This window comes from Drosophila rhopaloa, unplaced genomic scaffold, assembly GCF_018152115.1.
Source record: "Drosophila rhopaloa isolate 14029-0021.01 unplaced genomic scaffold, ASM1815211v1 contig_3, whole genome shotgun sequence".
Lineage (NCBI taxonomy): Eukaryota > Metazoa > Arthropoda > Insecta > Diptera > Drosophilidae > Drosophila > Drosophila rhopaloa.
This window is the reverse complement of record NW_025335123.1, coordinates 17,241,803-17,254,020: the sequence shown is the minus strand read 5'-3', so window position 1 is coordinate 17,254,020 and position 12,218 is coordinate 17,241,803. Positions and strand designations below refer to the sequence as shown.

General features: G+C 33.5%; 1 protein-coding gene across 2 annotated transcripts in view; it reads right to left on the bottom strand.

Annotated features, from left to right (window-relative positions):
* The window catches only part of LOC108051121, a 54,469-nt gene that overhangs the window by 36,897 nt on the left and 5,354 nt on the right, over nt 1-12,218 (bottom strand). Inside the window, exon 3 of one of the 2 annotated variants that reach the window (XM_017133099.2) lies at nt 3,365-3,412. The exons of the other annotated variant lie outside the window; for it this stretch is intronic. The gene's annotated coding sequence lies outside the window, so the exon portion shown is untranslated. The remainder of the gene's footprint in view (nt 1-3,364; nt 3,413-12,218) is intronic. 2 annotated transcript variants of the gene reach the window in all.

The window sequence follows — 12,218 nt, the reverse complement described above, 5'->3', positions numbered from 1 at the left end:
CCATTTTCCTCCGCTTGTTTATCGGATTTTTTATTGTCATTTGTGTTTTTATTGAACAGTTTGTGACATTTTACGATTTTCAAAGTGAAAGGTACATATTTGGTAAATTGCTATGGTCAAAGAAATTCAACTCTCCGGATACTCGTCTGTGGAGTTTTGCTTCGGTTTAGTTTTGCTTTAAGTTTGGTATAAGTTTGGGTACTTGTATTTGCTTTTTTTGGTCTTCGTCATCCATTCTTAACTGGTTTTCCCCCCTTTTCCCACTCCTCTTTCCAGGGATGAGTTCAAGCCGCTGGCGGCTTGTTGAAAATGGGGAAAATTGCGCTTTATATATGGTCCATAAAAGTTAATAAGTAACCGCAGTCGGAGTAGCAAGTGCCAGTCACGAAACTGAATTTTTTTCTTGGTTTAAATCGCATTGAATCGATGCCAAGTCTTCGGATACTCATTCGGTTCGATACTCACGCGTGAGGCACGCGATTTTCCTATGAAATTGTCATGAAAGGTAATTTTAGGAATATTTGATGACCATTTTTAAGAAAAATGTAATTTACATATATTCAATTCACTTCTGGGCAAATAACTAACATGAAAATGGGTCAAAAATTTGATCAACGTTAAATTGAAAATTTCGAATGCAGATTTTCAGAGAATCGAATCACGAGTCTTTAGAGCTACGCCACTTTGAAATCGGACAAAATTTCGTAAAGTTATGGACTTTAGAAGTCAAATTTTGAGTCACTGTATTACAAGACATCGGAAAATTAGAAATAACTAACATGAAAATGGGTCAAAAATTTGATCAACGTTAAATTGAAAATTTTGAATGCAGATTTTTAGAGAATCGAATCACGAGTCTTTAGAGGTATGCCACTTTGAAATCGGACAACATTTCGTAAAGTTATGGACTCTAGAAGTCAAATTTTGAGTCACTGTATTACAAGACATCGGAAAATAAGAAATAACTAACATGAAAATGGGTCAAAAATTTGATCAACGTTAAATTGAAAATTTTGAATGCAGATTTTTAGAGAATCGAATCACGAGTCTTTAGAGGTATGCCACTTTGAAATCGGACTATATTTGGTAAAGGTATGGACTCTAGAAGTCGAATTTTGAGTCACTGTATTACAAGACATCGGAAAATTAGAAATAACTAACATGAAAATGGGTCAAAAATTTGATCAACGTTAAATTGAAAATTTTGAATGCAGATTTTTAGAGCATCGAATCACGAGTCTTTAGAGGTAAGCCACTTTGAAATCGGACTAAATTTCGTAAAGTTATGGACTCTAGAAGTCAAATTTTGAGTCACTGTATTACAAGACATCGGAAAATAAGAAATAACTAACATGAAAATGGGTCAAAAATTTGATCAACGTTAAATTGAAAATTTTTAATGCAGATTTTTAGAGAATCGAATCACGAGTCTTTAGAGGTAAGCCACTTTGAAATCGGACTAAATTTCGTAAAGTTATGGACTCTAGAAGTCAAATTTTGTGTCACTCTATTACAAGACATCGGAAAATTAGAAATAACTAACATGAAAATGGGTCAAAAATTTGATCAACGTTAAATGGAAAATTTTGAATGCAGATTTTTAGAGAATCGAATCACGAGTCTTTAGAGGTATGCCACTTTGAAATCGGACTGTATTTGGTAAAGTTATGGACTCTAGAAGTCGAATTTTGAGTCACTGTATTACAAGACATCGGAAAATTAGAAATAACTAACATGAAAATGGGTAAAAAATGTGATCAACGTTAAATCGAAAATTTTGAATGCAGATTTTTAGAGGATCGAATCACGAGTCTTCAGAGGTATGCCACTTTGAAATCGGACAAAATTTCGTAAAGTTATGGATTCTAGAAGTCGAATTTTGAGTCACTGTATTACAAGACATCGGAAAATTAGAAATAACTAACATGAAAATGGGTCAAAAATTTGATCAACGTTAAATGGAAAATTTTGAATGCAGATTTTTAGAGAATCGAATCACGAGTCTTTAGAGGTATGCCACTTTGAAATCGGACTGTATTTGGTAAAGTTATGGACTCTAGAAGTCGAATTTTGAGTCACTGTATTACAAGACATCGGAAAATTAGAAATAACTAACATGAAAATGGGTAAAAAATGTGATCAACGTTAAATCGAAAATTTTGAATGCAGATTTTTAGAGGATCGAATCACGAGTCTTTAGAGGTATGCCACTTTGAAATCGGACAAAATTTCGTAAAGTTATGGATTCTAGAAGTCGAATTTTGAGTCACTGTATTACAAGACATCGGAAAATTAGAAATAACTAACATGAAAATGGGTCAAAAATTTGATCAACGTTAAATGGAAAATTTTGAATGCAGATTTTTAGAGAAGCGAATCACGAGTCTTTAGAGGTATGCTACTTTGGAATCGGACTAAATTTGGTAAAGTTAGAGACTGTGGAAGTTCAATTATGGTTCTCCTTACAAATCATCAGAAACTTATAAAAAAAACTAACATGAAAATGGGCAACAAATTTATCAAGCTTTGGACTGAAACTATAATACCCTCTGCAAAGGTAAACAAATAAGGGAATATAAAGACAAATAATTTAATTAAATTTCAACATTTTGAAAAAATTGTAATTGAAAATCGTTTACTAAAACTTGCAGCACTGGAACCTCGCCAAACCAAAAAACTAATAACGTTCATGGTAACTTTTTCGGCAAAAGATGAAAGTTCTTGATTTGCTCCACTCTTACCGTGCCAAAACATTAAAGTCAATTACAGTGAGACCCCCACCCCAAAGTTCGACGCTAATTTTGGTCACGTGTGACACACACAAAAAAATCAAAAAAAATCACAAAAAAATGTCTCAACGTGATGTGTGCAAAAACCAAAAGAAAAATTTCCCCTTTGGTAGCGCGAAAATCAACACAATTAAATGCAAAAAAAAAAATGGAAAGAAAGCAAAAAGCGAAGAAAAAATAAATACAAGAAGGGAACCGGCAAAGAAGTTGCATCGAAAGGTAAACAAACTGAAGAAATGATTTGGCGGCAAGCCAGAAATTAACACAAAATATCTCAAGAAAACGACGGAAGGCGACAAACTGCAATGGCATATTAAAAGGAATATGGCGGCAATATCTTCAACTCAATTTGCATCTTACGAAAAAGGGAGTGCGGAAAAAATGATTGAGAAAAATAAATATTTGTTCCTTATAAACGGTTCGAAAATTGATTTTGGCAGAAAAAAAAGGTTGAGAAAATCAGCACAAAGCTGATGAAGTAAAAACTTTGCAGAGCAACCTTAATTTTCTAATGTGCTTTTAAAGTGAAAATTAGATGTTTACAGTAAAATACAAGAAATAGGAACTTTACTTACCCAATACAATTAAAAACAAAGCGTTTTCCTTTTTCCAATTAAAATAAACTGCAAAGAATAAATATAAATATATTTTTAATTACTCAGAAAAATAAAAAATAATTTGCAACATAATATAACGAATCTTGTGAATTTAATTCCAGCCAAAACCAACTTTAATTCCCTTAAGTCCCAATCCTTATTTTCGCTTTCATTTTTTCCTTTAACCAATTTGTATATAAAAAGGTTAAACAACAAATGAACCCACCAAATGCATGAAAGTAAATCATATTAAAGGAAACCAAACCCGAAACGGAACAAAACCACGAGAGGAAGGAACACAACAAACAAATAAATCTAAAAGAATGTAGAGGCGTGGAAAGAGGGGGTGGCGATGGTGGTGGTTGGGGGTGGCTTAACCATAGTGAGGTAAACATGATGTTGCAAGTGTTCAATAGGACAGCGAGTTGAGGGAGGGGCAGATTCTAGAGTGGATAGGTTGGATTATGGCTGCAAAAACTAACAAACCATAAAAATCCGCACATAAATTACAAGACCGAGGCGAATGAAAGAGGGGGAGTATGAAATAAACAGGGAGAAAAGAGCATGCAGTCTTTTTAATTTAAAGCTATAAAAGCTTTGAACTTTTTTTTATGCAGAACTTTTAATGGCTATTAATATTGTTTCTTACACTAAAAAAGTTTTATTTTCAGTAATACAAATTCGTATCCCCTGAAATATGATAAGGTATAAGAAATTGTAAATATGTAATTTTCTCCCAGTGTATCGACAGTCGAAGAAGCAGCAGCTGCGCCGACGATGGGCAACATACGCAAATGCAAGCAGCAGAAATTTATGAGCAGCCATTCGCAGGCAGCGCCGAGGATCCGCCAACAAAACTGCCACAAGTGGCCAAAAAGATAGAAGCCAGGAGGAGAAAAGGAGGAGGAATGATGGTAGCCAAGCAGGGTATATACATAAGACCCCGGCCAAGTGCAATGACAAAGGCAAATAAATTACAGCATCATTTGCAGGCAGAAGCAGCCGACAAAGTGGCGAAGGAAAAGCAAGGAGCAGGACCAAGGAGAAGCTTAACTATCAAAGATTGGCCAACGACAATAAAAACGGGGGAACTACCCAAAAAAAAAAATAAAAAATAAAAGAAGGAAAAATGTGGCAAAAGAAAACCAGACCCCAATCAATGTGGAAATAATTAAACGCGTTACTTTCTTCAGACTCTCTCTTCCTCTTTCTCCTTTTCTCCAGTTGAACCTTCTCTTTCCCCAAGCATTAATCAATGGTAATTGCATACGCCCAAATAAAAAAAGGAGGATCGAAAAGGGATTAAAGAAACCTACTCAGTATTATAATTTATCGATTGAACTTAGTTACCAAGGAATATATTTATTATTCTTTTAGAAAACATTTTTTTATTCAAACAATTGTTCTAGTTTATCTTTCTAGTTTTCTACTTTATATGATTGCTAAGTCGGACTTATTTTCTCTCTCTTAAATTTTTCGTTTTAATAATTTGTTTATTTCTGCTTTGGAACTTTTTCAGTCCTTTCATCAGCAGTTACGAATTATGAATCACTTGGGAGACTCCATCTCCATATTATTTTTTTTTTTTTTGCTTTTGGTATTGCAACAATACAAACAGAAATTATATTATTTTTCTCCTTTTTTTTGTAATTGAGCCCGCATTGTTGGAATGATTGTTGGGAACGGGTTCGCGCTCTTGTCTCGGGGACTTGATGATGTTTTATTGCCTCTTCTTTTCCAACTACCGCCACTTCAGATTCGTTTTCTTGTTGGGCCTTAAAAGGGTAAACTCTGGGACATAAATGTAAAATTATTTATACTTATATTCAAGGTTTAAAGGCTGTTAAAAAATTTTAAAAAAAACCGATTTTTTGGGTTGGAATTAGTAAAAAAAAATTCTGTTAAATATAAATAAAACATCCTACCATCGTTTTAAGCACAATTGAAAAGAACATAATTCTAAATTTAGTAGTTACATTTTTTATTGAGTAAAATAGGTGTGTTTATTTAACTAGATTTTCTAAAGTTTATAACCTATGACGAGCACTGTATTGGGTACAATCCCAAAAGTCATCTTGTCGGCAAAAGTCTTTGGCTTGGAAAAAAGCATTTTCAAGTGCTTTTTCGCATTTGCCGCTTGACTGATGCTTTGTTGTTGTGGACATTTTTTGTCATAGTAGTTGTTTAAATTTTTGTTGCAATTTTTGTTATTTTGACTGTTGTCGTACATGTTTTGCTGATATTGTTGTTTATGTTTCGGCTTGTTTAGTTGTGTTTTCTCCGCATTTTTTGTGTGTTTATTTTTTTTATTTGTAATATTACGTATACGTCTACAACTATTGTTGTTTTAATTGGCCCATGTTGGTGTGGCTTTTCGTGTTATTTTTTCAGTTTTCATTGCAACTTTTGTTTTTGTGCTGCTCAAATTGCAGGCGCATTCGTCTGGCGATTATTAACTTGCAGATTGCACATTTTACAGTCAATTTGGTGCGCAAATCGAGTTTGTGTTTTTTGCTCCCTTTTTTCTGTTCACCTCTTTTCCATTTTCATTCTTCCATTGCCAACTTCTTGCTCTGTTTCCCCCCGTACTTTATGTGCAATTTCTTTCATTAAAGTTGTGGATTTTCTTTATCCTAAAAGTTTACTGTATCAGGTGTATTCTTATTAATAAGTTATTCAATAAGTACAAGTACTTTAAAAAAATACACCTTTCCAATAATTCATTAAAAAAAATAATAATTTACATGTGTATATTATATATTTATCATATGCCTTCAACCTTAAACCTTCAACCAATTAATTATCTTGCTGCCGTGTTTTATATGGTTTACAAAATTGTTTATACTTTTTAAATTTTTTATGAACAAATTTTACAAATATCTTAAAATAGCAGCGATTTAAAACGATTTATCAAACAAAAAGTGGATAGCATTTAAAATACTATATTTTATGTTTTTAATATTGTTCCTTTCAAACCGGGCTCCACTGTGAAGACCCGCCGACACAAAAAGCCTACAAATCTCCCATAATAATAATTGATAAACACTCGACAGGTTCATGAACCCCACACACGCACACAAACATACCCGAAACGAAGCCAACACACAAAAAAAATACTAATAAGTAAATAAAAAGTAAACGAAGTAGGAGAAGAAGTGGGGCCAGGGGAGATAGAGCACGAAGAGCTGGCAGAAACTTCATCGTTTAGTCATTTTTGCTGAATTTCTTATAATTATTTTTAGCTTCAGTTTTTCTGCCTTCGTTTGTGAGTCACGTGGCGGGGGAATACCCCTCGCTCCCCCCTGCCAAATGGTCTTTTAATTGCTTAGCAAAAAAGAGAGCATAAACAAAATAGACGGACAACTCTGATTCGCTGGCTATTAAAGTAATTATGGAAAGTTGATGATTTTTACGCATTTGGCGAGTAAATTGATTTTGATAGTTTATTTTTGCTGTTCACAGACTCAGCTGGAAATTAGCGTTGTTTTTTATAAGGGTGTGACTAGAAACGCTGTTTTTTCAAATGCATTAAATTCATCGATGCAAAAATTGCATCTACACGGAGAAAAGAAGTGCAGAAATATTCATCAGTTAGATACATTTTCATTTAAAAATATTTGATAAATTATAAATGGACAGATGTTTTAAGGTAAGCCTCTTTGATATTATTAATAACTGTTTGATGACCTTTAAAAATGTATATTATAATTATTATTCAATTTGTTAAATTGTAATATAATTTTAAAAAAATTTCTTAATACCCATTTTGGTTTTGTCTTCCACATTGCTTCCATTTTAATACTATTCACATTTTGTATTTATTTTAATCAGTCTTAAATTGTGATAATTAAGATTAATTAAATAAAACAAAGATGATAAGCAAAAATGAGAGACAATCTCCCGCAGATATTGTTTTTTTTTCATTGCGCTCTGTGGGAATTTTTTTAGTATACCCCCTGTAACCGGTCATGGGCCATAGCAAATCGGTTTTGAAATGCAATAAAGCGTGATTTTCCAAACTGAAGCGTAACGAGCAACGAACGAGCAGCAACAAAGGCAGATCCAGTTATATATAAATGTATATATATAAACATAGGGGTTCACATGTTGGGTACATTGCAAAATAAACACCTGAAGCGAGACAGATAGAGCAACAACAAAAGCAAACACATTTCGTAGGGCCAAAATGTTATCTCTTTTGTAGCCCCGAGGGCCGAAAATGGGTTAAATGGGGAGGGTGGAAAGGGGAAATCGAAAGTGAACCCAACCCCATATCATCTCCACTAAGCCAAACCGAACTAACCCACAAAATCAAGGTGATTTCGCTCGGTCGAATGCAGCAGAACAGAGTGATTTGAAAAATAGAGAAAATGCAGATAGAAAATGTTTTAAAATTCATGTGGAAATTGAGTGGAAACGTTCAACGAAATCGTAGTCAAAAAAAAGTATGTAAAAAGCAATCCACAAACAATTATTTATTAACCACTTATGAAACGCATCATCAAACAGATAATCGGCCATTAAGTTGATATGATTAATGATAACAAGACACAATCAATGTAAACGATTACGTAATCAATCAGATAAAAAACTAGATTTTCATTGAACTTCTTTATCAATAAAAATGTTTCATTGGTGTTTTGGATTACATGAACAATAAATAAATCATAAAGGCGATAACCAAGTTGCCATCACACTTCCAGGTGTAACAATAGAAACATCGATTAAATCATTATACACACAATACTTTTTAACTTAATTTAAATTAAATAATTTTTATAATTTAAATTAAATAATTTTTATAATTTAAATTAAATTGATGCGAATAATAGGATATATTAGGAATCAATTGAGTTACAGGTACGCAATTATACTGATTAAATTAGATTTCAAGTCGATCAATACTGATTAATAAAATTCCATTAAATAAGAGAAGGTTAGCCGAAGTAACAGACGATAATCAATCAAATTTGGATTAAGTAATGCTTAAGGCTATCTAGCTTGTACTAGTTTTAGTTGTTTGACCGGGAAAAGACGAAAAACTTCTCAAGCCCGACAGAAGAAACCAAAAAACAGAACAAAATGTACTGCATCCGTGAAACTTTTCCTGTGGCCAACCAACTTTTCCGCAAAACAGATTCGATATTTTCAGTTGAGGTCCAACGATTTGCCAGCTCACGCATTTCGATTTCTCTTAGATGACAATAAGCAGATTCAGATACAAATGCGAGGATACATTTGCAAGAGTTTTGCCGCAAGCTTATCAAGGAAAATGGGGGGCGGGGAAAAGAGGGGGTGGCAGGCATAAAGTGAATGCTTATCGGGCTTATCATGCGTAAATGATAAATGGAATTGAACCGTACATTTTATGGTACTCGGTTTTTTGGTGCTGCTGCCTTTTTTTCTCGGATTTATTTCTCGGTTTTCGGTTTCGGTTTGTGGGTTTGGTTTCTGACTCGTATTTTTATTTTTTTTATTTCGCTTATCGCTTCGTTTGCATTGTTAAATCTCCAAAACCAGACGACAAACAATTGCAACATTGAAAAATGTTAAATTAAATAAATAACTAGGTGGAGGTGGACTAGATGCCTGGTTGGGCAATTTCCAAATGGAAGATTTGTGCCACTGGGGGTCAACAGATGGGTAGTAAATCTTTGCCAGCTTGTGGCTTTTACTTTGGTATCTTTTAAACTGGATTTTGCCCTGATAAAGCATCTCACTGATTGTTCTATGGAATCTGAGGGATTTTCTAGCAAAAAACTTTTTTATCTGTTTTATTTCTTGAATTTGTTATTTATTTACCTATGTAAATGTACCCTTCAATTCTTCGGTATTGATATTATTTGTATAATTCTTTGTTGAATCCTAAAAAATTCTGTCATCAATGCTTGTTAAGAAAGGTGTAATTGACTGAATAATATGTCATATATTCCTTTTTTTAGCAACCCCCTATTTGTTTTTATTGATAGGAAATTCGGTTTGGTCGATAGTCGATATCCGTTTGACATTTAATTTAATACGTTCTCATTGGCTCATCCGACTAAGTGGTGACCTCCTGAAAATGTGTCGTGTTTGTCACCCTTCCCTGAACTTTATCCTTTCCCCCAGCTGTCTGTCAGCTGTCTTGGATTTCACTTTTGTAGCCATTGCACTCGATTCTCATAATTTGCATTGACCTACACTTGTCTGCAGATTGACATTTGCCATCAGCTGTTGGACATCTCGCAAGAGAAAGGGTTGGATATCTCCCTTTTCCCTCCATTCCCTTCATATCTTTTACTCTGCCTTTGACACGAGACAAAGCACCGAAAAAAACGGGTTGATTTAAAGGTATTGCGGATTCAAAAACTTAATAACAATCTAATACGAAACTTAAATTCAGTGTCTAATAAATATCAAAGACAAATGTATTGAAAAACAGCTAATGTATTCTTAATTTTAAGAAAAGGAATGCCATTGAATAAAAAATAAATGTTTTGGAAAATATCAACAAATATTAGTATAGTTTTGCCACTGTTAACAAATACGCGATTAGAAAATATATGCAAATGTTCTCCAGCAGGTTTCCCAATTTCTCTTCGTGTATTTCCCCTTCCCTGGAAATCTCTCCTTATCCATTTTCCCCTGCGGCAATTGTATGAAAAATTGCATATTTCCCTCATTTTTTTCGATGTTGTTGTGGCTGTTGTCATGTTATATAGCACACAATTTACTGGCTCAACTGTTTCAACTTCAATTACAGTTGAATGTCGGAGCTTGGAGACCCGGTTTTGTGGAAAGGGGTACATGTCTGTCTTCCACTTTTTGCGGTTGTGTTTCATTTCTTTTTAACAAACATTCTGTTTGTTTGCTGCAACGTGTCTGCTCAAAGGAAAAATGCATAAAACCAAAAATATGTTCATAAAGGGGTTTTTCTTTGGCTGGAATCCTTCTTGTTCCCTGGCTCGTTGGATTATTGTCTCCGTGGCGAGTAGCTTCCATTTTATGAAAAATTCCTGCGAAGCCGTGAAAATCGAGAACATCCAAAGCGCCAACTGCATTCGCGAAATTCAAGATATTTCGTATTTTCACGGAACATTCTTGAACCGGGTTGCAAAGTGCCAGCACTTATTAAGGAATTTGCCAGGTGCAACAGCATTTTCCAAAAGAATTTAGAGGCAAGGTAGTAGAATATTGAATGACCGAAATATTCACTTTGAAATTAATGAAATTAACATTTTTTCGATTGTCCAATAAAAAACCAAATTTACACAATTTTTAGCATTTCTTTCAATTGGATATTGTTCATTTGCTTTCAATTAAAATTACTTAAAGTTAATATTAAAGTTTATTTCCCAATAAAATTGATATATTATCAAATTTAAAGCTATCGAATATATATACTGTCTATTTAAACGTTTATTCAAATAAATTTGTTGTCTGATAAATCTTTATTGCCTTCCAGCATTCATCACGTTTCACAATTTAGAAGAAATTTAAATTAAATTAGCATAATAAAATTGCGAAACGAAATGGGAGTGTAAAACGTAAATCATGCTAAATTAAATATCAAAATTACTGAGCTCATTTTATAAACTACATTTTAATTTCAATCAGCACATATTCCATAGATTTGCATAATAAATTTTAGATATTTTGATGAGAAGATTCAACAGTTAAGGTAAAAATTAATTTGTATATTTTAATGTGATTTTGGTTATTTAAATGATTGCCGCCGTTGACTGAATAATGACAACTTACAACTTCATTCATATTTCCCACCTGAACTTAACCTCCTTTTTAGGCCCACTCCTTTTTGAAACAGGTAACTGGAAACGTTCGGCATTTAGCTGCGTTGGCAGCAAAAACATGTTAATTTGTGGGCTACAAAATGCAACCGATGGATGATTGCCTGAGCATCGCTGGGTGTGTGTGGGCTCAATCTCAATTGATAGGGTTAATTGGTAGGTTATGGGGGGTGACAAGGCCATCTGAGGCGCCGTCTGAGTAGTTTTTAATCGATTCCCAGGGGACTTCCTACTTTCTAACCCAATACAAGCCCCTCTTGGATTAATGATTTCCTCGCATTATGCAATTTTCATTCCACAGACGTGTTTTATTTGCCATATATCATATTATCCGTCCCCACTCCGTTATTGCTGTTGACTTTGTTGCTGGTTTTCCGCAACAATTCATTTTCCCCCAGTTTGATTGAATCATGTCGCGGGGATTTTAATGCAATATTCCCAGTCCAAGGCCCATTTAATTGGAATTCCAATTTGGTAGCAGCAGAAAAAACCCACAACCACACAACAACAACGATAAAATTGTTTTTCATCTCATTATTGCAAGTGGTTAAAGTAATTCATAACACTCACTCGATATTGAAAAGAGGCGTGAAAAAGCTACTGGTTTGTTTACCCGCCAGCTTTTCACACTCCAAGGGAATAATAATTTATTATTTCGATTAATGGCGGTTTAAGCGCGTTTCGGATTTAGGGTTAGGTTAAATAATTTAAGAAAACTTTTAGGGATTTTACATTAGGCATTTCAGAATGTCTGAAAATACCTATAATGATATTTTCTTCAGTGCACCATTAAATCGAACGCCACTTCATTATTATTCCGTAATTAATTGGCTCTGAATTAAATTATGTTCAATTCCATTAAGAAAATCTTTCACTGATATTCTCGAGAAGAACATGTTAATTTATTATTAATCCTGAAAGATACAAACTGTATATAATATAATAATTATAATTAACTATAATTATTGTATTTTTCTAAAGATTAATATTTTAAAAAATGTTGTTTATTGCTTAGGTTGCACTTTGAAAGTTTCTAAAATTTTTTG